Source organism: Lissotriton vulgaris, chromosome 9 (assembly GCF_964263255.1).
Source record: "Lissotriton vulgaris chromosome 9, aLisVul1.2, whole genome shotgun sequence".
NCBI classification, from domain to species: domain Eukaryota; kingdom Metazoa; phylum Chordata; class Amphibia; order Caudata; family Salamandridae; genus Lissotriton; species Lissotriton vulgaris.
The window spans coordinates 237249518-237276897 of NC_141697.1; the positions used below are offsets into that span (position 1 = coordinate 237249518).

Sequence of the window (27380 nt, forward strand, 5' to 3'; positions counted from 1 at the left end):
CATTACCCAATTTCCAGTCAAGTTTCTTGTTAACACCTTTTGTGTTTAATATCCCTTATAAAAAGCAATCTCAGTTCTAACATATCACCTTGCTCTTTTTATCTCCCTTTTTCTGCAATTTTTTACTCAGATATGATACCAGGGGCTACATTACCCATGAACACTTTGTCTTTCAATACTGTGCAAATGCCTTCAGAACTACGACCACCAGTCTTTTTTGAGCTTTGCCAGGTGACACACTGCATCTCCTTCACTCTCTTTCAATTCATCCATTTTTGTTTACAGCTGTCATGAAACAGACAGCCTGCCTCCTTACAACCAAGATGCAACTTTAATAACCAGGATTCAGGAATCCCTTCCTTTCCTCTCTCCTCACCCCCACCCCCGCTGTTCACTTGGCTATCTCTTAAAATCTTACAGATATGGTGGTCCTAGACACAAATTTCACACACAATGTTTGATATTATTCCAAATGAATTTTCTCAATTCTTATTCCATGTGCGAAATCAATCGTGTATTGAAAAATTTTTGGAAACAAAAAGGGAAGAAACACACAATAGCCCACAAACAGTTGTTCAGTAAGCACACAAAAGAGATATTCAATTGTTTTAAAAGTAGAGGAGAGAAGACTCTACTGTTTATTTTCAATAAAATTCCTCCTCAACATTACCATACAAAAATAAAAATATGCCGATATTTCAATTCAAAGAAGGGGTTACCAGGAAAAAGTAAAGTGCATAGTGTGAGAGGTTTTGTGCTCGTGTGAAAGAAAGAAAAGACCAAGAGGTCAAGGGGATATCAAGTTACACAATTGTCTTTGAGTCCAAGGCTGAGATAATCCTTGGTTTTGTTCAACAGGAGCCTGCCCTCAATAGTTTATGCAAAGAAAAGTCAATCTTTTTGTCTTTGCGACGGTCAAATCGCTCGGAGCTTCGTATCTTCAGAGGGGGTGAGTGGGCAGGGGCATAGGAGATGCAGGCTCAATGCAGGGGAGATTGTCGACGTTTTGACCCAAGGATACGAAGGGCAGTTTATATCCTCATGGACGGGTCTTCATCAGGACGGGAGGTGAAGGGAAGGGCTAAGTTACATTATAATCATGTAACCCCAGTAGTGTGGGCTGACACCCTTTAATGGTGTGCCATTATGTGAAAGGATCAATTCGATTTATGAAAGCCGTCCAGACGTGCTCTCGAGTACCTCGCTGTGTTGGGCGACGGATGGTGATTGATTAGTCGGTCGAAGGGTATACACGCTTTGTCTCCTCAGTAGAACTGCGTGGCCTATCAGTGGGGCTCTGTCTGTTGGCGACTGCTGGGTTACATGATTATAATGTAACTTAGCCCTTCCCTTCACCTCCCGTCCTGATGTAGGAACTGAAGGGAAGGGAAGGGCTAAGTTACATTATAATCATGTAACCCCAGTAGTGTGGGCTGACACCCTTTAATGGTGTGCCATTATGTGAAAGGATCAATTCGATTTATGAAAGCCGTCCAGACGTGCTCTCGAGTACCTCGCTGTGTTGGGCGACGGATGGTGATTGATTAGTCGGTCGAAGGGTATACACGCTTTGTCTCCTCAGTAGAACTGCGTGGCCTGTCAGTGGGGCTCTGTCTGTTGGCGACTGCTGGGTTACATGATTATAATGTAACTTAGCCCTTCCCTTCACCTCCCGTCCTGATGAAGACCCGTCCATGAGGATATAAACTGCCCTTCGTATCCTTGGGTCGAAACGTCGACAATCTCCCCTGCATTGAGCCTGCATCTCCTATGCCCCTGCCCACTCACCCCCTCTGAAGATACGAAGCTCCGAGCGATTTGACCGTCGCAAAGACAAAAAGATTGACTTTTCTTTGCATAAACTATTGAGGGCAGGCTCCTGTTGAACAAAACCAAGGACTATCTCAGCCTTGGACTCAAAGACAATTGTGTAACTTGATATCCCCTTGACCTCTTGGTCTTTTCTTTCTTTCACACGAGCACAAAACCTCTCACACTATGCACTTTACTTTTTCCTGGTAACCCCTTCTTTGAATTGAAATATCGGCATATTTTTATTTTTGTATGGTAATGTTGAGGAGGAATTTTATTGAAAATAAACAGTAGAGTCTTCTCTCCTCTACTTTTAAAACAATTGAATATCTCTTTTGTGTGCTTACTGAACACCTGTTTTTGGGCTATTGTATGTTTCTTCCCTTTTTGTTTCCAAAAATTTTTCAATACAGGATTGATTTCGCACATGGAATAAGAATTGAGAAAATTAATTTGGAATAATATCAAACATTGTGTGTGAAATTTGTGTCTAGGACCACCATATCTGTAACATTGAATAACCAGGTCCTAGGACTTGTTTTGGGTTATAACTATCTCTTAAAATCGGCAATCATTTTTAAATGTCCCAGGTTCATAAATACACACCCTTGATTGAGGAACATACACTTATTCCATGTTAATCTGTGTGTAGCATATTCATTGGATGTTGTTTCAGAAACTGGGCTAATGAGCTGTGTGCTATTTTATTTGGTTTTGTTCTACTAAATTGAACATTGTTGGCATTTTAAATCCTTGATGGCTACAGTCCTAAATATAGGAATTGAGTTGAGGCTAGGACCCAAATGGAAGTGAGTAAATCTCACCCCTTATTCTCTGATTGCTACAAGTTACAAGGACCAATTTTATTAATGTGTGCAGTTCCTACTATTCACATTCACTGTGTGGCACTGTGTGTACATAACTATTGTACTCACATGGGCATAGTTTCAGTGGTGTAACAAAACTTGAGGGGGCCCACCAGAAAAGTGCACGAATGGGGCCCCCTCTGACAACACTGAGGAGCTCTGCTGACAGGGCATGTGCCTGAAGGAGCCCCCCCGGGAGCTCGGAGCCCCACCATTGGGTGGGCTGCGGCGGCCTTTGTTACTCCCCTGCATAGTTTGGTCAGTAGGATTAGGGTGGGGTTTAAACTTCAAATTTCCCAACAATCACGCTGGCATATAATGCTGAAATATATTATATGACAAGCAGGACACATGAGAGGGGCTTTGGGGAAACAAACTTTACAACGCAGTCACCACATCGCACTACATTTACAACGCACCCATTACATCGCAACATCCTTTACAACGCATGTCACTACAACGCAAACATTACATTGAATGTCACTACAAAGCATGGCATTACAACACATGACACTACAATGCAAGCATTACTTCGCATGTCATTACAACTTATACCATTACAATGCATAGTACCCCTACACTAAACAACACTTACCCTAATGTTGCACCCCCTGGAGTTAGAATAGTAATTTGTACCACTACACTATCCAACACTTACCCTACTGTTGCACCCCCTGGAGTTAGAATAGTCTTTTTTACACCTACACTATCCAACAGTTACCTTAAATGCAATGTAATGGTATGCGTTGTAATGATATGCGTTGTAAAGGTATAATGCGATGTAATGGAATTGTAAATGTAGCTTCAAAAAATGTGTTGTAATGGCATGTAATGTAAATGTATGCGTTCTAAGGGATGTTGCAGTGTAAAAACTGCATTGTAAAGGCATGTGTTGTAAAGGTATGCGTTGTAATATCATACATTCAGGGCTTAGGGGGAAGAGGAAAGGGAGAGGAGTTCAGATTGGTAGAAGTACTACATGAGAAAAACTGAATATTTTGTAAAGAAATTAACATTTTTAGGACTGTCAAAATAGAGATGAGAGTGAGTGTGTTTCTTTGTCAGAGTGGGTATGCAAAAATCCCTGGTGAAATCCTACAAACAGCTCACCATACCTGACTGAAACACTTGTACCTAACTACCCATCAAAAAGTACTTTTATTAAGGGATTGTAACACGCCAAACACAACCCCTAAAGCTACACCCCTGCCTACTCAGTGAGTCGCTTTTATATTCCATGTGATGATCCAGGCACTTTTGTGATGTCAGAAAACTTATTTTAATGAGTACAAGATCACAAAGGCCCATATCCAAACAGCCTCCAATGGTCAGCCCAGCTTCAGCTAGACTGACCTCAACATTCTCATTCCTAGGCAATCCTCAGTAATTCCATAACACCACATCACCTACCCTCACACAATATAACCAATAAGACAATAAACAAGGGAAAAGTTCAAATCAATATTATGTTCATGTTCAGAGGTTCCTAAAATAATATTATTCAAAATGATGTAGTAATCTGAAGCAATGTTTATATTTAGTTTTTCAAGATGGAGGCTTGAGCTCTTAAGAATTTTTATATCCTCTGCAACTGATGGCTCTATCTTATTGTGCCAAATTCCCATAATGGATATCAGCATCCTGACCAAACCAGGCCACTGAAACTCCACTTAGGTGAACTGTTTTAAAGAACAAATAATTTTTCCACAAAAGTTCATAGATTTTTGTGGGAAAATTATACTGAACCCGAGGTAAAATCAGGGTCCCAAATGTAAAAAAGCAAAAACAATATTATAATTTCTAAGGTAATAGGAACTGTAAGAATAAAGTGCTTCATTTAAAAAGGGGAGGAAAGAAGAAAAAAACAGGTTCTGGTAGGGTTTTACCTTTTTTCTGTTCCTACTGCAATCTGAAAAGTAAAAACTAGAAGACAATGAAAAGGAAGGAACAGAACTAGAGAGCCCTGGATGACAAATGGACAAAATAAGACAAGGCAAATATAAAAAATGAAAAAAGGGAGGGAAGTATGGTAGTAGGGATCTGGCAGGGACAAACAAAAACAATGTAACAGGAGGGCATTACAGGTGCAGCAGGGTGGATTGATGGATAGGAGATGAGGAAGAGCAAATGAAGGTTACATGTATGCATGGAGGGAACACACTTGTGAATAGACAACCCCCCCTCTCACTTATGGAGATACGGGGTGGGAGTTCAGTAGAGAATTTCTGTTAGGTTGAGGGAATAGGAGGACCATATAATAGTCAGAGCACAGGTTCAATAAAAAAGGCTAAGGATGGTTCAGGAAAGGCTGGAAACCTAGTATATGCCATTCAAGGTGAAAATTTTGTGAAACCAGATTGTAATCAGAGCCAGTTTAATCAAGATTGATTTCCATACACATCACAAACAATCAACCATCATATGTGGGTGCTTTGTTATTGTGGGAGGCAAGTTTGCCAGCTGTTCATTGCATCAGTGTTGTCCCTTCCCTTGTGGGTTTTATCTTTGAAGCTTTATAAATTGTTCGGATTGTTGGATTTGTTCTGGCACACCACACTGAAATGGGCTTTGGGGAGCAGCCGACGATAGGGAGATATGCCCCTCTGGGAGTTTACGACATGGTGCAGCCCGGGCTTCTTTTAGATTGGGCTGTTTTGGGCTTTAAGCCCATTATATATATGTGGCCATTTTATAAAGCCAATCATCATTTTGTTGGTGGCACAGTGGCTACTAGTGCATAATCAGGAGCCTTTTGTCTGCCTTTCTTGAGGGTAGGTAGTGAAAGTTAGAAAGGAGGATTTTTGTATTACTCACCCCGGGTGCACGGGCTTTGTTACAACACCAGCGGGGCGTGCAGTAAGCAGTATGGTATCAGCAGTCATTGCTTGGCAATGGCACACAGGTAAGCAGAAGGAGCCGCTTAGTAGGAGAGCATCCTGAGAAATGCACAAGGCTTGATCACTGGGAAAGGCCCAAGGTGTTGGCCCTCACTGTTATTTATGGGTGGGGAAGGGGCGGGCCAAGTCCTGGCCGGTAGGGAAGGGGAAGGCCATGTTCACTGAAAGTGACAAGGTGCTTTCAGAAGTGGAAGCTTGCTCCAGAGTGGAGCGTAGTGATGTGAGAGAGGAAGGACATAAACCCTCTGCTGGTGTGAGGGAGGAGGAAAGGTAGCTTGAAGGGGATGAGTTGTCTGCCAGAGGGCAGCAGACAAGAGAGGGGGAGGTGGAAAACATCAAGTCTGGCCTCAACAGTCAGAGGGGGCCAGAAGGAGAAGGGTGGCGAGAGAGAGAGGGGCATATGAGGGAGCAGTGAAATGGCCCAAAGTGTCGTCATCTACAGAGGGGTGGTTAGAGAGGGCCCTCAGAGTCTGCAGTAAAGAAAGAGGGTGGGGCAGAGAAACATGTAGGGGAAAAGAAAGGAGAAGGGAGCGAGCCTGGCAGATTTGCCAGGGGGATAACAATTTTTGGAAGGACACGTTTTGACGTTAATTGTGGCAGCTCTGGAGTGAAGTGATGAGAAGGGCCTGGAGGAGGAGGGGGAGGCCAGAGTGGTGAGAGGTAGTAGGGTGGGGTAAAGCCCCCGGCAAGGAGTTATACCCAGTGCAGTTTAACTGAGAGGGGGCACCGACAAGGAGGGGCGGACAATCAGGGGGACGTGGTAGGAGAGGGTAGCTGTCTTTTGGGTATGGGTTGCAAGAACAGAACAGTGGGCAGGGCATAAAGGCTAGTTAGGATGGTCCCAAGGGAGGAAGCTGGATTTGGGTGTCAGATCAGGGCGAGGAGCAGGGAGAGATGGACCTTAACCACAGCACACTAGAACGGCCTTTTCTTTTTCAGAGACAGCAACAGGACAGACATGCAGACTTGAGAGAGTCTTATGAGGCTCAGAGACCCCAAAGAGAAGTGATGGCAAAGTCTAGGACGGCCAGCTGGATAGTGATGTGGGACAGTGACAAACCTGCCACACGAAGGTCTGGGGTGGCCTCAGTAGTGCAACAAATGGGACGGATCATTGCAGCCCCTTGGACAGGGAGCAGGGCCGTCAAACAGTGTCAGTTGGGTGTTGATATGCGAGGGCATACCATTGCACCCTGTCCTCCCTCATATAGGGCTATCAGAGTGAATCTAAGATGAACGGCAGGTGTGATAGTTGGGCCCTGCCCCCATAGGGAGAGAGGGGCTAGGCGAGGAGCAGGAACAACTGTATCATGACAAAACAAGCCTAGAAGAAGAGGAAGTAGTGGATGATGCACAGGAGGACAAGGGCATTTGGTGGGGAAGGGGTGCTCAGGGGATGTTCACATAATGCACTTGTTCATAGTTCATTGCAGGAATGCGGATGTCAGACAGAACTGGACTGAGCCAGCTTCTGGAGCCCCTCCACAACTGGTTGGGTGGCTGGATGCAAGGAAGAGGCTGACCTTGCCGCCAGAAAACCCGGCCAGGCGGGAAGGAGGCAATACATTACAAAAAGGCAAGGTGTCTGTGGGGTTGAATGCATGGGGGGTGATGACGATAGTGGGGATTTATGTCTGCAAAAAGGATGGTACATAAAAGATGCAGTGGGTGCAAGCTGACACACCAAAGTGGGGGTGAGTAAGGTACTAACGGAGGAGAAGGCTGAAGTGAAAGAAAGCAAGGAGTAGGCAGGGGTGGAAGACACAAGATCAAAGAAGAGTAAAGATATAAAGATGCGAGACTGCCATATATGGGGGTGACCAAGACGCTTGGAGCGAATTTCATGCTAGCAACCAAGGAAAGAATTTGGAAGGGGGAATACGTGGAGATGCTGAAGCTACTCCATAAGGAATTGCTGCCAAATGATGTGTCAAAAGAGGAGGAAGGTGAATTGTCTAGAAGGCCTGGGGTGCCTACAACAATAGAACATTGAACGGCTGCTTTTCTCACTTTTGCAAGCATATATTTCGAAAAATATCCAGAATGGTCTGTACCTCACTTTAAATTTATGGACATTCACAGGACACACATATCACATACCAAGGGTATGCATGAGCACTTTATGACAAGGAGTTTAGGGTAAGGGTGGGCGCATAACTCTGCTACGCGGGTGGAGTTTACGGAATTTTTGCCACCCCGTGCTCCATGTATTGAGATAAAACTCCAGATCCGCCACATTGTGGAGTTTTAATGGCACCCTCTCCTTCTTTTCACAGTTCTGGGGCCAAGGAGGGCGAGAGCTGGGGAGCTTTAGGTGAAGTAAAACTGACCTGCAACACAATTGTGGGGTGGAGTGCAGCCTGTCTCTCAGGATGCAGCAGCAACAGCCTCACTTCCGGTGTCTGCAGATTCACTTTCTGCATCGCTCTTCAGTGGCAGGAGGAGCCAAGAATGGGAGACCACTTTCTTCCTGTCAGAGGGAGTGGTGCAGCCGTGGTCTGCTCACGCCAGCTTGATGTACATGCCCAGCTCTCTGTAATCCGAGGTGGTGGAGGTAAACAAGAGGGACCTGGAGGTGCCCGATCCTGCCATGCTGCTGCTGTCACCGCCCTCACCATGGCCTTCGTATTGCTGCTATACAAATATTTCATGTCTAGTCCCTGCTCATCAAGCCACTGAAGCTAGCCAGGTCACACATAGTGGTAAGTGCAGTGCGTTATTTATGGGCTGTTTGCCAGCTAGATCAAACTGTGCAAGTATTGCCCCCGTGCTGTTTCGGATAGAGCGTAAGTAACAGATGTGGTTTGCACAGTTTATCAGACCAGCACAATTAGTTACACAACCCCCTAAAGTAGCAAAAAGTAACAATGCACTATGAGCACTTCCTAGCTGCCTTTCATGTGTGAACTCTCCAGTCAGTGCAATTAGTGCTGGTGGCTGAACGTTCACATGCAAGGCCAGTGTCTGTAGAGATGCAGAGCAATATTCTGCCCGCACATAGAACTCCACAGAATTTTGCAGAGTTTTTCTTAAACTAAAAACTTTGAGAGCTATGCCCACCCCTAATTTAGGGCAAGGATGGCATGGGACATGGAGGCAAAGTGAGGGGGAAACGGCACTGACATATCAGCAAACAATGGGGTCAGTTAAGTTCTGCAAGATAGCATTCACAACAAGTTTATTACTGTTGGTGTTTGGACCCTTTCAGCCGTGCCTGACCCAAGGGGAGATGGGTACTGCTGCCAAAAGGGAACAATGGGGACATGCTGGGACTGTCATAAAAGCTTGTGTACTACAGGTGATTGTAAGTTCCAGCACAAATGTTGGGCAAGGTATTCAGTAAGACATTCGCTTGTCCAGTGCAAGGGGCCCAGAGAAAACACACAGGGTGAACAAGCAGGACAGTTGAAGCAACACCAAGGGGGCTATAATGGACAACAGGGTAATCCAGTAGCGGGAAACAAGGAATGACGGGAACACATGCAAATGCTCATACGCCAATTTAGGGCAAGCAGCTTGACCATTGGTTAATGGGATATCATGACAAACAGGATGCAAAGTTGTTGAGCAGCTGTTTCCAAGAAGGGTTTCGCTTGGGGTACCTGGGCAGAATTACAAGATGGGCAGACAATTTGAAATCTGTGGCGACCCATAAATAAGTCATTAGGGAAAAGTTGGCAAAAGAAGTGCAGGAGGTCAGAATTGCAGGCCTGTTTGGGCAATGCACTATGCCCAATTTGATTGCTTCACTGATCCGGTGGTGCCCAAAAAAAATTTGAGCAATTTCGGCTAACACAGCACATGTCATGGCTAGAAGGGAACTTGGTTAATGACTTTATCCCAGCTAAGGTTACGTTGGCTTCATATTCCTCAGTGGTTGTGGCTATGGTATTGGTGGAACAAATCAGAAGGGGAGCTGTCATGGTGAAGCGTGACATTAAGTCAGCCTTTTGGCTGTTGTCAGTTCATCCGGAGGATTTTCAGTTGCTAGGCGTACAGTTTGAAGGTCAATGGTAAGTTGATAAGTCTTTACACATGGGATCTGCTATGTGCATGTTCCTGGGTGATATCAATAGGCTACAAACAATCAGTCCAAAAGAATGTGATTGGGATATGCTGATATACTCAGACTCATCTGGGGGGATCGGTTTAGGGCTTTACTGGCAGGGCAGGTGGTGCATAGAAGAATGTCTGGCAGCGTGGGAGCTTGGGTTTAAGGAGCATTGCTTTTCTAGAATTTGTCCCATTATTCGTGGCAGTGACTCTACGGGGGCAGGAGCTTGCACACAGAAATCTTTTATTCAGATTAGATAATTTATCAATTGGACATGTAGTGAGCAGGCGGTTGGCGAGAGATGCTGCTGAAATTTTTTGTGATGTGTTGGTTGAAGCATGATGTTGCCTTCAGAGCAAAGCATGTTCCAGGGGTGCAGAGTGGCATTACAGATCACGTTGTCTCGTTCACTGTGGGAGCGGTTCAAGAGGATGGAAAGAGAGGTAGACAAAGGCAGGACAATGATACCAGCAAACATGTGGACCATAGGAGATGCTGCAATTGGTGGTAGGGTTGCTTGCCGTATCCACTAGAAAAGCTCTCTCTGGCCTAGAAAGAGTTTCGGTGGGAGAGAAAAGTGGTGGTCAGAGCAGTGGGACATGGAAGATAGTGTAGTACACTACATCCTAATGCTGATTGGAAAACGGATTTCTAGATTCACAATAGTGGGAAAGCCAGCAGGCATTGCCTTCATGGGCAAGCTTTTATGAGACGGTATGCCTTCAGCTTGGGAACTGTGAAGGAAAATGTTAGAGGGAATGATCTAGGGAAAGGAGTCACCCGCCTCGGCTGAGAAGGCCTTTATCACTGTGGTTTCTAGGGTAAATGAAAGCAGTGCTCCCGATGATGTACAAGGAAAGGGGAGAATGGGTTATTTTTTGTCTTTCAAGTCAAGGGTGTTTTTTGGGCCGTTCGTGTTTCGGAACTGCTGATTAGAAAAGGTATTCAGGGGTTGGAATAGGTAGATGTGGAAGGCAAGGGAGGTGGGGTGGAATTGCACATTCCACAATTACAAGATGGATCAAAGGGTGCTTGGGAAGAGAGTGAGACTTCAGGTATTCCCCACCAAGGACATGTTTCCGGTATAGTGAGGAGAAAAGTGGTGGGTGTTTAGCAGGGCATCAGGAGGGAAGTCTTTTGTCACAAGGAAGGGAGCCCAGGTGACTGCTTATTAACTTTTGTAGGTCAATCGAAGAACATTGGAAAGCACATTTTTGTAGATTACGTGCGGCCACAGAGGCAGCTTGGAGGGGCTGGGACTGGGACAGGGAAAGAATTATGGCATTGGGGTGTTGATTGTCAGACTGATTACCACAATATGTGCACAGGGTACAAGAATGGGATTTATGAATGGCCGCAATTCAGTATCCCACATTTGTATTCTTTCCAGGTGTGGTAGCTGAGCGAGAAGCAATTCACTTGTCGATATGGATCATGGGACATTCATTTATTGAATGGGCTGAAAGGCATGAACTCCAGAAGGGTCGAGCTAGTAACCTTGGGCTAGATGAAAAGCTTTTTACATAAAAGTGGCATGGAAAAGGTGGTATGAGATGGCCCGAACTTTTACAATCCTTGAATCAGCTATTGAGGGGCACAGGTGTCCTGACATTAATGTATTACATTTATGTGAAAACGATTTATTGGTGTGTAAAGGCCTTGTCCTGTTTAAAGAAATGAAGCGGACTTGCTGGAGATTAGGAGGCAGTGGCAAAGGACATGTGCACAGGGTACAAGAATGGGATTTATGAATGGCCGCAATTCAGTATCCCACATTTGTATTCTTTCCAGGTGTGGTAGCTGAGCGAGAAGCAATTCACTTGTCGATATGGATCATGGGACATTCATTTATTGAATGGGCTGAAAGGCATGAACTCCAGAAGGGTCGAGCTAGTAACCTTGGGCTAGATGAAAAGCTTTTTACATAAAAGTGGCATGGAAAAGGTGGTATGAGATGGCCCGAACTTTTACAATCCTTGAATCAGCTATTGAGGGGCACAGGTGTCCTGACATTAATGTATTACATTTATGTGAAAACGATTTATTGGTGTGTAAAGGCCTTGTCCTGTTTAAAGAAATGAAGCGGACTTGCTGGAGATTAGGAGGCAGTGGCAAAGGACATTTGTCTTCTAGAAGGAATTTATTCTGCGAGCCACCATTGACTAGGCCAGACGAAAGATTAACAGGGATGATAGGCTTTTTTGTAAGGAGAAAAGGCTTGGCAAGGCAGAACATCCAGAGCTCAGATGTGATGCACCAGATTTTTTCAAAGGGGATCGGGTCAATTTATCAAGGTACAGGATACAGCTATATTTGATACTGATAAAAAAGGCACTAGATAAAGCTTTTGCAGGCAGCAGAGATAGGAGAGTTTGCTTAAGTGGGGATCAGAAAAGGTGAGGCGGGAGTAGGCCTTTTCTAAGTGGCGATGGGCAGTTTCAGTTGCCATGGTTACACATTAAGATGATGGTTGTGAACATAGGGAAAGCAGGAAAATGGGGGGTGGTAGTAAAGTAATAAAGTTAAACCTGTACGAAGGAAAGTTAAGAGTTAGGGTACTTAGATAGTTAGATGATACTAGATGTGGATAAAAGTGTTTTTATCGATGTAAATGTTGACAGTTCAAACCCAGGGTAGGAGTTACAGTTGCAAGATAAGGATATTAAGGGGGCAGATATTGTAGGGGTTTAGGAGTAGGGGGAACTAGGTGAAGTACTGTATATGAGCTCTACTTTTGTGAAGCTAAGGACTACAGTGATTTTATGTGAAGTGCACCTGTCTTCAATAAAGCAGACTTTTTCACACAGGAAACAAGCATGTTTCCCAAATTGAGGCGGCGCAATTCCATTTCACTTCATTCTTTGGTCTACTGAGAGGAGCAACAAATCGGAAAGCTGCTAAATCACCAAAGCAGTTACCACTGGTAATATTAAACCAGTTGGCCTACCAACTTGTTCATGGCACATCATTCACTATTATGGTGCTATGACTTTATCAGTTAGAGCAGTAGTAGCGATACTGTTAACCACTGGTGAGGTAACACCACAAGAAGCTGAGCATGAGAACCTGACTGAGCCCTGCATAGTAATTGCAACCCAGTACAAAAAGGAGAAGTGGTCACAGTGGAAATACAGTAGTCACTAAGATCAACATCAGCTTCAATAAATTAATTTCAACAATTTAAATATATTTACATCCACATTTTGATTTACAAAGAATCAAAACGCTTGCTAAGGTGCTCCAAGAAAGAGAGAAATGAGTGCTCAAGGATGTTTTTAGGTGAGGGTTATCGAAAAAGAAAAAGGACAATGTGCAATATTTACATCGTATATTGACAATGACTTGTCCAGCCACATTGTGGGCTATATATGCATGAGAAATCACAGTATTACACAGACACAGTAAATAAATTGCTGTCATCTATAAGTGACTGTAAACCTGGTTCAGGTACAAACAGTGAGATCGTCGACGTTTCAACCCCAATAATTGACAAAGAGAAGTTTGATCCTTAAGGTAGGGTCTTCATCAGAAAGTGAGGAGACATCTTTATTCTACCACACAAGAGTCTGGGTGGATCAACTCGCAGTGATGGGCCTATAAGCTCCTATATCAGGGAGGCGAGTGCTCGCATTTTATTTGCAGATGAATACATGTCAGCATATGATCTTGTGAATGAATTCCTGTGATGCGGGCGAGAGGTTTATTCTCAACTTATTCGGATGCAGCCATGTGCTCCAAGAAAAGGAATTAATCCCAAAAGATCTCCGCACACATTCGAATAATCCGAATCTCTAGATAGTTGATCCACCCAAACTTACAATGAAATGGCAACAACATTTTTACTGACATGCAGTTTTACTGATAAAACTATATAGTGCACAAACGATAACAGGTGTAGGTATGTCCTATGAAAATCTTTGTTTCCATCACACTTCTGAATTACAAAAAATGTGCTTCATTTGTGCTTTTCTAATTGCTGATATATTTTGAAATATTACTATATTTATTCTACAGCTATTTAAATGTTGCGTGTAACACGGTGTGTTAGAATAAAATTACATCCTACAGCCTTTCCTTTCACACTCTCTGTACCAAAGCAAAGATTTTCAGACCGTTAAATTTATAAAATCCTCTAACTTTGCAATCAGAGAAAGAAAAATAAATATCAATCTCAATGTTAAAAGAATAAGCATTTATTTGTCAAAAGTTATAGCCTGACGTTTGTCCTCTTTCTTTGAACACAGAGCACATGTGAATTAATGAAAATAAAATTTGAAGGCATCTTTATTGCTCTTTGCATTTTGAACACCGGCATGATTTATTTTGGGGATGGGCTACAGCAACCCCCGCACACCTGCTTCCAGAGCCTCTGGACACTTATATCAGAAAAAAAAGTTTTTATTCAATTGTAACTCAAAGAAAATACAAAAATGCCTGAGTGGGTGTAGACACCCTTTAAAATATAGAAACCAGAATAAAATGGCCAACAGATTCAGTGAAAGCCTTAGCACTGCAGTAGTCTTGTTCAACTTAAGCTATGTTTACAGTACAAGTCAAAGACAAATACAAAAAAGTTAAACTAAAACAAATATATGACATGTCACAAATGTGGTTCAATATAACATATGAGCAATAGTCTGAGCTGTCTGCTATAAGAAAGAGGTGTAACAGGTTTAAAACATAGGTCACTTTCAAAGTGTATAGGGGTAATACGACACTGCTTCCAGTAAGTGTAAAGGTGACGGAGAAGGGGAACAATCATGGTGTCACTGTGGATTATCAATGTAATGCTGGGCCATTAACTTTTTGCTTAAAAGCACCCTTTGGGTTAGTTAATATTAGTCAAGTGACCATAGATATAATGGCATATTCAGGTTCTCCATTCACAGGCATCTCTACCACAAGTTTAGATAAAAATTGAAGAGATGCAACTTTTAGTAAACCAATATTAATCCTTGAGCTTGTGGTTTTTTTAGACTGCAATGCAAGGGTTATTTGAGGATATTCTCAAGTTTAAAGGATGGTCTATTCAAGCAGAAATATACTGGGAATTTATTGGAAGAGACTTGTGGGATGGTATGTTTTAGGTAGGTTGGGAATTGTGCTAACGCCTGGTTATGTTTGTCCAATATCTCTTCGAGAAATGGCCATTTTGAGCCTTGAATTTAAAACAAAATATTACTAATGAAAAATGCAAGGCAAATTTTGAACCTCATGAGGGTTGTGTTATAGAATCAAACTTAACACATAAAGTTCATCCAATGCCAGTAAGCATTAAGATTTAAAAAACATTTGGATGCATTTTGTATTGATGGTGTAATAATTGTACCTGCTAATAGTTCCAAAAGGGTTATTGTGGTGGTGTTCGACTCTTTGACTCTGTGTGAATCTATGATCACATAATCATAGATTGTCACCCTCTACCAAAGATGGACATGATGTTTGTTGCTATAAGTGGGGGATGTTTCTTCTCAATCATTGACCTCAAGTCTATGTATTATCTGGGTTCCCTAGCTAAAGATTCATATGATTTGATGATGTTTGTAACTTCATTTGGAGCATGTACATATTTGCACTTACCATTTGGGCTAGCTACAATGGCCAGGGTCTTTTAAAAGTGTAATGGAAGTCTTGGTTCTCACAGCGTCTAAGAAGTGTAAACGTTTCAGGGTGATATTCTTATATTGCAAAAGATCAAAAGGTGCACCGCATTCTGTTAGATAAAGTGTTACAAGTATTATTTTGTATTAAGCTATATTTTATCATTTATAAATAATCATAAAAGCAGTTACAAAATTTAAAAAATACATGTGCATGGTGTTAGAAAGACACCAGAGGCCCACTTAGGATGGCGGGCAGATCATCCCCACCGGGCCGGCAGTAGTTACCGCCGGCCCCACGGGGAAAATCCCCCCGCCATCCATGCAGAAATCACATCCCGCCGTATTAAAATGGCTGGGGGGTCAGCGGCGGACGGAAAAGTGTTCTACATTGTTGCGGTGTCTGAAAGTGCACCGCCCGCCACAATGTTAGGAATGCAGGATGCGCCCACCACTGTGGCGGGCGCATCCTAATGGCAACCACGGACCCCCCCCTTATGGGGGGCAGTCCCTTTGTACAACTGGATGCGCCATCCTAATGTGCCCTTAGGTGTTTAAGCAAATCATATTAAAACAATAATTGATACATTAAAGTGCAGAATCTAAAAGCCTACCTCAATTTAAACATAACTGATTTCCTATGTTGTAGAGCAAGCTTAACAAAAGAACACACAGTAAAACAGACAAGGGTTGAGCAGAGCTGTTGAAGAGATAGTAAAGCGAGTCTGCAACTCACCTGCCCTGCTCTCCTTAAAACAAGAAATAAAAGATGTTTAGCAAATGACCCTAAAAATGTAGAAAAGAAGGTAAAATGTAATAAGGTTTGTATCGAGTTGCTCATCACGTAGACAAATAAAAACAGCTGCAGAATCTTCCTTGCCCAGTAGGAAGCATACATTGCTTCAAATTACCCCCAATCTAAATCAGGTTAATATAATCCAATCCCATTTAGAGAGCAGCCAATCTAAATACGACTCTGGAGCCATATTGGTTTGCATTATGGCATGCTCAGAGTTAGATCATTTGTTCAGCTCCACAGCCTCCCTTTCCTGTTGTGTTAGGCCCAAAATGTCAATGTAACCTCTTGTATGTCTTTAGGGCATGGACTCTAGTTTCCCTACCTTAGCGCTGATCTGTTTAACATAGAACAGCCATTGAATGTGGAGTCTCAAATTACAAGTCAGACAATCCTTAATAATCTCCCTGATAAAAGAGGCCTACAGATTTAACTATATTCAGCACTATAACAAGAAAGGGGGGCAAGTTCATATGATGCTTAATAAAGGAGAATGACATCTCCTCATGAATTTCAAAGGCTGGGGACCTGGAATGCAAACCTAACGTTCACCTTCATACTCTATTTTTCTTCAGTTAGAGGGACCGTACACTTTTGCAACCCTAGACACCGCAAAAATTAGTTAGGATTGGTAAGCACTTCAATGTGTACAATTCTAGCAGGAGAGCAATAGCTTTCCTTCATTGGATAAAGCCAAGTTAAAAAGAACTCCCACCACAGTTGGAACTCTTTGGATTCTCCTAGATAGGCACAGATCCCAAGTGCCCCGAGAATCAAAATAAACTCCCAGATATGAAAATCTTGGGGGTTCTAGATATTGGGTTACCTTGGATGGTTAAGCAGTGGGACTTAAGATTGCTTGGACCACAGGCTATGACAAAAGCCTTAGGGCGTTATTATGAGATTGATGGTCCAAAGGATTGCCAAACCCATGGTGGTTCTGCCGCACTGGTGGCCGGACCGCCCTATAACAAGTTGAACATTTGGACCGCCATGGGATCCCTGTTCCCCGGTGGTCTTGACCTAATACTGGCGATGCTGCTGTGGCACCAACAAGCATATTGAGAGTTTCCTCACCGCCACAGTTTTCATGGCGAGGAGCTCATCATAAAAAGTGTTGCAGTGAGGAAAGAAAGGGGGCCTCTGCACCAGGGGATACATACACAGGGGCACATGGTGTGGCCGTGTCTGCATGCACCCCCATATTCGGCAGGGCATTAACTCAACAGTCTATGACGTGCAATGATGTTTCCATTGCGATGCCTCGATATGGATCACGTATGGGCCTTAGCACTGCACTGCCATGAGCCAGCCACCGCAGGACCGCCCAACATGGATTCCTGTTTTAATCAGACGGGCAGATGCATTATGGCTTTGGCAGTGTAGCAGCAGGGCGCTGGCATGGCGGGACACTGCCACACCACCAAAGACATAATACGGCCCTTAGTAAGGTTGGTCTCAAGATCGAGTTGGCCTATAAAGTTAGCAAAGGCATCCAACAACACTTGAAACCATTAGACGGTCTAGCCAACAACACTGTATTGAATATGTGCAGAAGAACTAGAACTGCTCTGTTATCAGCTTTGTGCTTATCCTTGCTATTCCTAATCAAAACAGTTTCAACTCATTATTATATAATGAAAATAACACAGGGGCAGGAAAATGGCATTGTCCTACCCGTTAAACTGTCCACAAGGCTTGGTACATTTCTACACATTCCTGTATCTGACAGCAGTTGTGAGATCAAAATGCAAGGCTCATTGAAATGCAATAATGCCTTTTTTCACCCCCAACTGTTCTAATGTTGTCCAGAGATTAGATGTAACAAAGCTGTCAAAAGTGCAGGTACTTGGATCTAAGCTTATCAGTCATATACTTGCTAATCAAAAGATGTAAGTTTAAACAGTGTTCCATATTGCCTATCACTGCCCTGAAACCATACTACATACCTGAGATTATATTGTCCTGTATCCACACAGTTATGTTATACAAGACCATTCTTCCAACAATGTTTTCCTGGAAGTCTGGGAGGTAGATTGGACAGTAATAAATAGGACTCACAAGGTTCCCTTTTTGAACATGGGAACAATAATTGCATGATGCTATGAGCGAGGGAAACCGGGCTTGCAGGCAGTAGTTATTACGTTTGTTAACAATGGTGCATACAGATTTAAATTTAATTTATAAAGGTCATATATGTATTACAGAGCACAACCACTTGTATGTCTTTTGTCTGACTTAGTAGTCTGTATGGTTTTAGTAAACCCAATTTCAGATACAGTATAGGTAAAAATTTGAAGCAAGCAAAGTGACAATGGCGATTTAACAAACAATTAGAAAGTCAGTAGGAGTCTTGATGTAGTTGACTCGAAATGCATTTGGAAGAGTAGACAGCCGACACATGTTTTGTCATTTGATACAACTTTTTAAGGGCTCACGAATATTCCTACAACAGTGGCTCAAAGTTTTCATCTGTGAGACCCCGTGGAGATTTCTAGGGATCTTACGTGCACTTCGATCATTCAAAAACTTATATCAGAAAAACATTTTTATTCAATTGTAACTCAAAGAATATATAAATATGCTCGATGATCCTCGTATGGTGCATCCAAAGCGAGATTTTCAGGATAAGTAAAAACCCGTATTCTGGTACAATTAGACTCAAAGTTTAGTAATAGTCAGATTGTCATGTTTTCGACACTAGGAATAGTGTTTCTAAACGCCAAGACGTCTGCTACAGTTTATGGCATCATCTGGTATGATGTAGATGAATACGTAATCCAGTTCAAATTATAAGTAAACTCAAGACACGTAATTATTGTTCCAAAGGTCCACTCAGCCGTTAATGAAAGACCCAATCATCTTCATCATACTCTGCACATCGCGTCTTCAAGAAGTGGAGTTTATAAAGGTCCATAAGAACCCCATCCACCAAAGGCGATTTATTACCAGGACTGCTATTCACAGCATCAGTACCTTCCTCCAAAAAGTACTGGATGTTAATCGAAAAAGTGGGAGGTAAATGACAGTACAGTGGATTTTACATTATACAAGTATTAGTAGGCATATGCATGACTGTGAGTATAAACAAGTGCAAAAGAATTAAACGAAGCAAGAGGTAGGGCATTTAGATAATATCATCACTGTGCAAAGGATTGGCCCCACAATTGTCTTGTTAGATGACATTAGGAACGCAGACTGTCCATTTGACAAAAAAATGTCTGTTTATTATTGGAACAGTTTTATGCCCTTGAGAAGATTACTAAAAAAGTTAAGCATTTTGTTTGCTGACCCCAGCATGAAAATGCATTTGAAGAAGTAAAACGGTTTATTGTAAATGCACCAGCAGTTAAACCTTTCAACAATACATGTAAATATATAGTCAAAGTTGATGCTAGGTAAGCTGGTTTAGGGCAGTTTTGTGCCAAATCATTAATACCAAAGAACACTCTGTGCTATTTACATCTTTAACTTTGAAGGGACCAGTGGTAAGGAAGAAAGAGAAGCCCCTGCTTATGTTTGGGCTATTGAGAGATTGAAAATAAATCTATGGGGTAACAAATCATGAATTCTTAATATTCAAGATGGATGGATGAAAAGCAGGAAGGGCATCATCCAGATTATTGTGGCTGGTTTTGAGATTGCAAGAATTTAGATTTCAAATTAGAAACATTTCAGGAAAGGCACATTGTTGTGCAGAATGCAACTCAAGTATGATGATGAATGTAAGGTGATGAATGAACAAAAATGTGTGGTAGCAGCAGTAGATACTATTAGCAATTGTGGAGGGACAGAGTCTGAAAAAGAATGAATTGATGTAAGCAAATCAGATGAGCAATCAGAATGGTAAAAAACCTACCTTGTTTATGGATGGCCATGGAATTTAGAGGTTAATATGACTATATTGAGTCTAGTGCAGGACATGCTAATGTAATATCATTTGTTTACACCTCCTTGTGCTCTCAGAGAGATATTAATCAGTTGTGTGCATTGACAACATCCTGGAGCAAACGCCACAAAGCAGTTGCTTAAGCAACATTATTGGTGGCTATCCACGTATTCAGCTGTTGACGCATATGTGGATCATTGTGAGGAATGTATGCTTTTGGATAAGCATTGCAAGTGTCTAAAGAACCCCTGAGGACAATGAGTACTCTGGGAAAACATTGGTAGAAGGTTTTCATAGATTCTGCAGGACCTTTTAATATTCTTGCACCTAACATGAGATTTTTAATAGTCTTAATCAATAATGTTTCCAAATGGGTGCACTGTTCATTTCTGATCCACACTACCACTGCGATTATTTGAATCATCAAGCATGTTGTTTGTATTGGGGGTATCCCCAAAGTAATTCTTTCAGACAATGAGAAACGATTTGTCCCAGGCAGATGGTGGTATTTGTAAATTTGAACTGTATAAAACAGAGAAAGTGCTCTTATATTGTCCCTCAGACAATAGTCATGTATAGCGCACTAACAAATATATTACTGAAGAGATGAAAACTACTTTAGCATGGAAGATAGATGTAACAAGATATTTGCAGAAATAGAAATGGAGGTATACTAATTCTCCACATCCTGTGACTGTGTTTTCCCTTTTTCATTTGCCGAGAGATAGGAAAGGTCAAACGTTATTGACTCATTCATGGTCATTGAATATAAGTAGTTCAAACTACAATCCAAATTTCTATATTATTCAAGATAGGATATCTTTAAAACAATGTCAAACAGATCATATTCTAATGTGCTGAATAGGACCAGAAAACAAATTAACTATAGGAGATTAGGCTATCATTAAGAAACCAGGAATGGTTCAAGATTGGGTTATCATTTGGGAGCCAGGAATGGTTCAGAAAGGGCAATATATCTTCACATGCAAGAGAAAAAGGTTTCACATAGTGTCGCACTTCTCAAGGACAGAGAATACTGTAATAAAAGCCCTGTGGTGGTGCTTAAACATAGCCAGTAGAAGATGATTATTATGAGAGAAAATACTGTTACAGTTTCATTTTGTTTGACAATACTACATTAGTTATGATTGTGTGAGAGAACAGAGTGGGTCAAGAGCTGCAAACAGTGATGAGAGCGGGCAATATAGTGATGATCGGTTAGCAGTTATTGTCCTGGTCTGAATTTTTTGCTGAAACAGTTTTTAATTATGTCAACATTTATTAAAATCTAGGTACAGAAAACCATGATTTTAATCAATATAGAGAAATGCAAAATAGTAAAAGATCAGTCAAATTGCCAGAGTTATAAAGATTACATGTTATAGAGATGTTCTCAATTAGAACCTGTTTTCCTCTATTATTGCATTATAATGCATGTCTCCCATAGGAACTAAAGTAAAAGATTTTTCCCCTGGGTTGAAGAAAAAATATTTAATTATGAGTCTTATGTATTTACCATTTCAGTCTTACAGTCTATTCATCTAATTTATCCACACTAGTAAGACCATATATTCTGAAACAATGCGAAAGCAACCACATAAAGAAGTTATTGTCCTGGTCTGAATTTTTTGCTGAAACAGTTTTTAATTATGTCAACATTTATTAAAATCTAGGTACAGAAAACCATGATTTTAATCAATATAGAAAAATGCAAAATAGTAAAAGATCATTCAAATTGCCAATGAATTATAAAGATTACATGTTATAGAGATGTTCTCAATTAGAACCTGTTTTCCTCTATTATTGCATTATAATGCATGTCTTCCATAGGAACTAAAGTAAAAGATTTTTCCCCCGGGTTGAAGAAAAAATATTTAATTATGAGTCTTATGTATTTACCATTTCAGTCTTACAGTCTATTCATCTAATTTATCCCCACTAGTAAGACCATATATTCTGAAACACTGCGAAAGCAACCACATAAAGCCTAAAATGTTTAATTGTAAATTGGTTTAATCTACACGATGCTAGTTCCACGGCTTCATGCACCAGCTTCTCCCTGTCTTTGTCTTTGGGTACAGAAGTCCAGATCTTCCCCCAACTGGTCCTCAGGAAATGTATGGGGGCCAGCATTACTGTCCCTTGGAGCAACCCATTTGTCCTGGGCTCAACTGGAACTGAGTTCTAGGTCCTTGTGGGCATCAGGGGCTTGCCCCTTTAACTTGTCCACGGTTGGCACAGTTACAGGATCCAAGCATGTCTTTCATAGCAACCAAAGTAAAAGAGTGTTTCCCCCGGGGTTAAAGAAATATATTTAATTATGATCCTAATCCATTCACCACTTCACACTTACAGTCTATTCATTTACTTTATCCATACTAGTAGGGCAATATATTCTGAAAACACTGTGAACACAGCCACCTAAAACCTAAAAAATCATAATTAACAAGTGATTTAATCTACAAGGAGCTGGTTCCACTGGCTCCTTGTGCCATCTTTACTCCTGGTGTTTGTCTGTGGGCGCAGAAGTCAATATCATCCCCCAACTGATCCTCAGGGAATGTTAAGGGGCCAACCTCACTGGCCCTTTGAGTGACCCACTTGTACTGGGGTCAACTGGAGCAAAGTCTTTCGTCCTTTTGGGCATCAGGGGCATCCTCCTTCCAGTTGTCCATGACTGTCGTAGTTATAGGATCCAATCATGGTTTCAATAGGAACCAAAGTAAAAAAACGCTTCCCCTGGACAAAAGAAAATATTTGTAATTATGATCCTTATCCATTCACCCCTTCACTCAAACAGTCTATTCATCAAATTTATTCAAACTAGAGGGCAATATATTTTGAACAATGTGAACGCAACCACATGAAACCTAAAAAATCCCATATAACCAGTGGTTTGATCTACAAGGATCTGGTTCCACTGGTCTCAGTCTCTGTGTACAGAAGTCCATATCTTCATATCTTCCCACAACTGGTCCTAAGGGAATGTAAGGGGGCCAGCCTCACTGGCTCTTGGAGAGACCCACTTGTCCTGGGGTCCAGTAAGGCAGAGTCCTTGTTCCTTTTGGGCATCAGGGCGTTCTCCTTCCAGTTGTGCATGACTGTCGCAGTTACAGGGTTCAGCAGCAAAAAACACAAAAACCACCAACTGCCATCTCTCTCCCCTTTGTGCAAGAGTTTTTGAAAGGGGTATGGAGGGCTCTACGAGCCAGGAACCTGTGGCCAATCCTAGGGTGCCACATCACCTCTCCACCCCTGTCCCAACCATCCTGTGCAGGATGCTGGGATAGTTCAAGATGGTTGCCTCCAGGAGTCACTGGTCACATCTGATCTTGGGGTCTTAGCTACACCCCTCGCTAAATTCACGGCCAGGGCCTTTTCCACCAAAAAATCGAAAATAAGCTCCCTTCTGTGTCAACTCCAGTTCCTTCTCAGTGACATAACTAAACTTGAGGTGGCCTCCCTGTAAAGTACATGGAGGGGGTCCCCCATGCATCGGACTCAGTAAGGAGATCTCAGGCCAGGTGCCTGCCACCCAAGGGCATGTGCAGCATGGTGCCTCCTGGAACCCAGGATCCCCCGCACAGCGAGGGCTGCGTGGGTTTTTGTTATGCCAATGTTCCTCCTATGTTCAGTGGGCCTGGGCTGTCCCCAGCCCAGTACAGTTTGACGGGTAATTAACAGATTCATATTTTCTTCTCAACCCTTTCCTGCTGAGGAGCTGCGGGAAATACTGCTAATTACTCCTTTTGTTTCGGTAGGCCTTTGTTCCTGCTGCTGGAGAGAAATGTAATGAATTGGTCTAGCAGGGTGACAAAAGGCCTGGGCTTTGGTCCTGAGTTGAGACAGAGAAATATGACAATTCTGAATGACCCATAAAATGTGCATGTATGTTCTTGGGACATTCAAATATGAGTTGGGTGTGCTTTTTCCACCCTAGTTTCATACCCCACAGTACTTGGTGAGCCTAATGGAGAAGAAACTGCACTCTAAGAAAGATTTCCAAGGTTCTTTATAATATAGTGTCACTGCAGAGAAAACAGTAAATCATAATGACTTTACCTATACGTGCCAACTAATATTATATCTATTTCAGGGCAATATCCGATCCTGTAGAGTCCTTCTGCACCCGGTGACCTGTGTACCGTTACCGGGCTGCATACAACAGTAGTTTCACACAAGCAGCCAGCACATGTGTGCCCACGTATGTGCACATGTGTTCATGAGTAATCAATCAAGTCCCCCTTACCCAAGTTGTACCTTACCAGTCTTATGATGAAAGGTGGATACTGGCATTGAACATGTCCAGTCCATTTTCCAAGTGATAACCTTGTGTTTCACACATGTAGTGAGACTCACCCACAGTAAAAAGTCCAAAACTGGCTGACCAAAAAAGCAAACAATGTGGGTGCATTAAGCGGGTGGAACCCATTTTGCAACATGTACACTTTTGACTAAGTGTACTACTTTTCAGTATTCACAAACTGCCCTTTTTGTAATAAGTTACACATTTGTATCCGGCACTACACATGGCCAACCACCGGTGTAGCATTCCTTTGACCTAAAACAACCACCGGTGCAGCAACACCTTCCCAGAATAAAAATGGACGTTCGGACTTACTTCTAAAAGTGCAGATTGCAAAAACCAAAAACCAGTAAACGTTCTCAAATAACATTTTGGAATGAGTTCTGTACTACTGCAAAACTGACTACATAGTGCAGTTTGTGAATCCGGCCCTACAAATGTATATGTTACCTCATTCGAGGGCATTGTGTTTATTTATTCTTTATTCCTATTTGTTTTGTTGTTTGTGAAAAAGGGAGATGTAGTGCCTAGGTAGTGCGTTAATTATGGGAACATGCATTTTGTTGTAAGGATGTTGTTTGATATTCCTGTTCATTAGAACGCTGGTGCGCATTTGCGTTCCAGAGGATCAACTGTATACAACCCGAAGTCAGTGTTCTCCCTTGTGGGTTTTATCTTAAAAACGTGTTAATAAACACTTTCTACTTATCATGCACACCACACTACAGTGACATCATAGACAACAGGCACTTTACTCTTGTTGTCTATTTAATGTCACTCAAGGCTCCTATGAGAAAGATATCCCTCTAATTCACTGTTACCTATCTATCTGACCCTTCAACTCCTATGTTTATTAATATATCACACACCTTCTAAAAAGTGATCCCACGTCTCCGTCGGTCGGAGCACGCCCCACCCTGCAGCGGTGCAGGAAGAACCCGATGATGAAGCATGCCACCATGGGGGCCTTTTGGTGGGTGAGGGTTATTTAAAGAAAAAGGAATTCCTTCCCCTCAGGGAATAACGTTATATCTGGGATGTTATCAGTTGGTACTCTCTAGTGGATTTCTCTTGATTTTTCTATATACATATGTCACTGTCTATAATGGGTCTTGTATTCAAACACAACCAATATTTTGAGTCAATGGATTAGAATGTGTAGATGACTACCTGCAGAAAGAAGGAATGAGAAGGCAATTTAGACGCACATTCTGCTTTTTTAATAATGTCCTGTTCTGTTCAAATAAATGCTACTGAGGGAGTGGCGTAAATTAGCTGACTTACTAATACTGTGGAGTGCATTGATAATCTACACATCATCCTTCATGAAAGGAGCACTGACACAGATGACGTAGGGTCATGACCTTTAAAGTCTGCAGCTGATGATGCCTTTGTCTGGTTTATTGCATGTGAGGCAGTGAGATCCTCTACTTGGAACAGTGCTCTCTATGCATGGCTCATGCACAAATCAAGAAAAATGAATATAATTATTGTAATTAAAATTCTCTGATGGACTATTTTAAACATTAATATCTAGCTCATGCTGATGGGCTATGCCACCGCCTGCTTGCATTAAATTACCATGTGATTCAAACTAATCGTCATGTAATATGCCATCAATAGGGTGTGATCTTGCCCAATGGGCACATATCGCGCTGCCCGCACTGCATATAAATACCAAACTCTCTGCAATGTTTTCAGATTCTTGACTGACTGTCGATTCAGGTAAGAGATGAGCTTTAAGAAAAGGAAACTCTGTGATGTAGGTGCATGTTTAAAGCATGCTGCGCGTTTTAATGCCTTGATACAATTGCATTTATACAAGTATATACATAGTGTCAATAATACTTGTCAAAATGTTTTGGGTATGCTAATCTGTAAAAATGTAATTTTGGAGTTCAGTGTTTTCAAGTTGTAATGCTGTGTGTAAACTAAAAGAAAATGTATGCCCCTTGAGAAACTAGTCAATGCTATTTGTTTTATTGAAATACATTTTGTTGATACAGAAGGTAAAAGGAGAATCAACTGCTGTCACAACACTCTGCTGTGAGCTTAACCATTTCAGGTCCTCGTTAGGTTGTAATTATTTTTCTTGCCTTTTTTTTTACTTATATAGATTTGAAAACAGACCGGGTCACCTTGCTGCCACAGTAGTTCAATATGGCAATATTGTTGTTTGTTTAATATTTTCACCCCTTCCCTTCTAGTGGAGTGCGTCTTGTTGCATCTTGTCATCTATCAATCTGAGGGCTTGTAATCTCCTCTGACATGCTCCACCACTGCAGACCGTTGCCAAAAATAAAGTCTTGGGGCCATATGTATCAAGCAAAATTTCATTCGCAAACTCCGAAATTCGCAGAATTTCGGCGTTTGCGAATGCAATTTTGCCAAATGGAATGTAGGAAGGCAAAATAAGGAATCGCAACATTTGCAATTCCTTATTTTGCGATCGCATTTAAGGAATCGCAAATATTGCGCTTCCTTAAATGCAATGTAAGAAGCACCAAAAAAGTGCAATTGGGCCTTTAGGAAACGCAAATTACCACCAACTTCAAGTTGGTGGTACTTTGCGATTTCTTTGAAAAATGCACTTGTTTTCATTTTTCAAAGTGCCATATAAAGCACATACATGCCCTTACGGCATGTATGTGCGCCATATGTGCACCAATGCTTATTTCAGGGGTGCAACAGGGTGTCCTTTTGACACCCCCGCACCCTTAAAATTGCATTCTCAATTGAGAATGTCTTCCCATTCATTTCTATGGGTCTCTAGGCCCATCGGAATGAATGGAAAGGTATTCCTTAATTGCGAATCGCAATTTGCGATTCACATTTAAGGAATATGTATGATTCACAAAATGTATTGCAAATCCTACATACATAGCATTTTGCGATTCTCAAATAGCGATTCTCAAAAAATCGCTATTTGAGAATCGCAAAATCATTTCTTGACACATATGGCCCTTGGTCCCATAGTTTTTTTAATTGTTTTTCCTTGATCTCGACCTCATTTGCCAACTTCTCCATACTCAGAGGAGAGCTCATATCCTTTGTAGCATGAAGGACATTATCTTCTTATCTTTGGCCCCATGTAGTGAGTAGATGGTTTTAGTGAGGGCTCCTCCTAATTTCACAGATGCACACCTGTTGTATGGATCCT

At 41.9% G+C, this 27380-nt stretch overlaps 1 protein-coding gene across 1 annotated transcript in view; it reads left to right on the forward strand.

Annotated features, from left to right (window-relative positions):
- The window catches only part of LOC147689887 (uncharacterized), a 60974-nt gene that overhangs the window by 18497 nt on the left and 15097 nt on the right, over window positions 1-27380 (forward strand). The gene's annotated exons all lie outside the window — the stretch shown is intronic.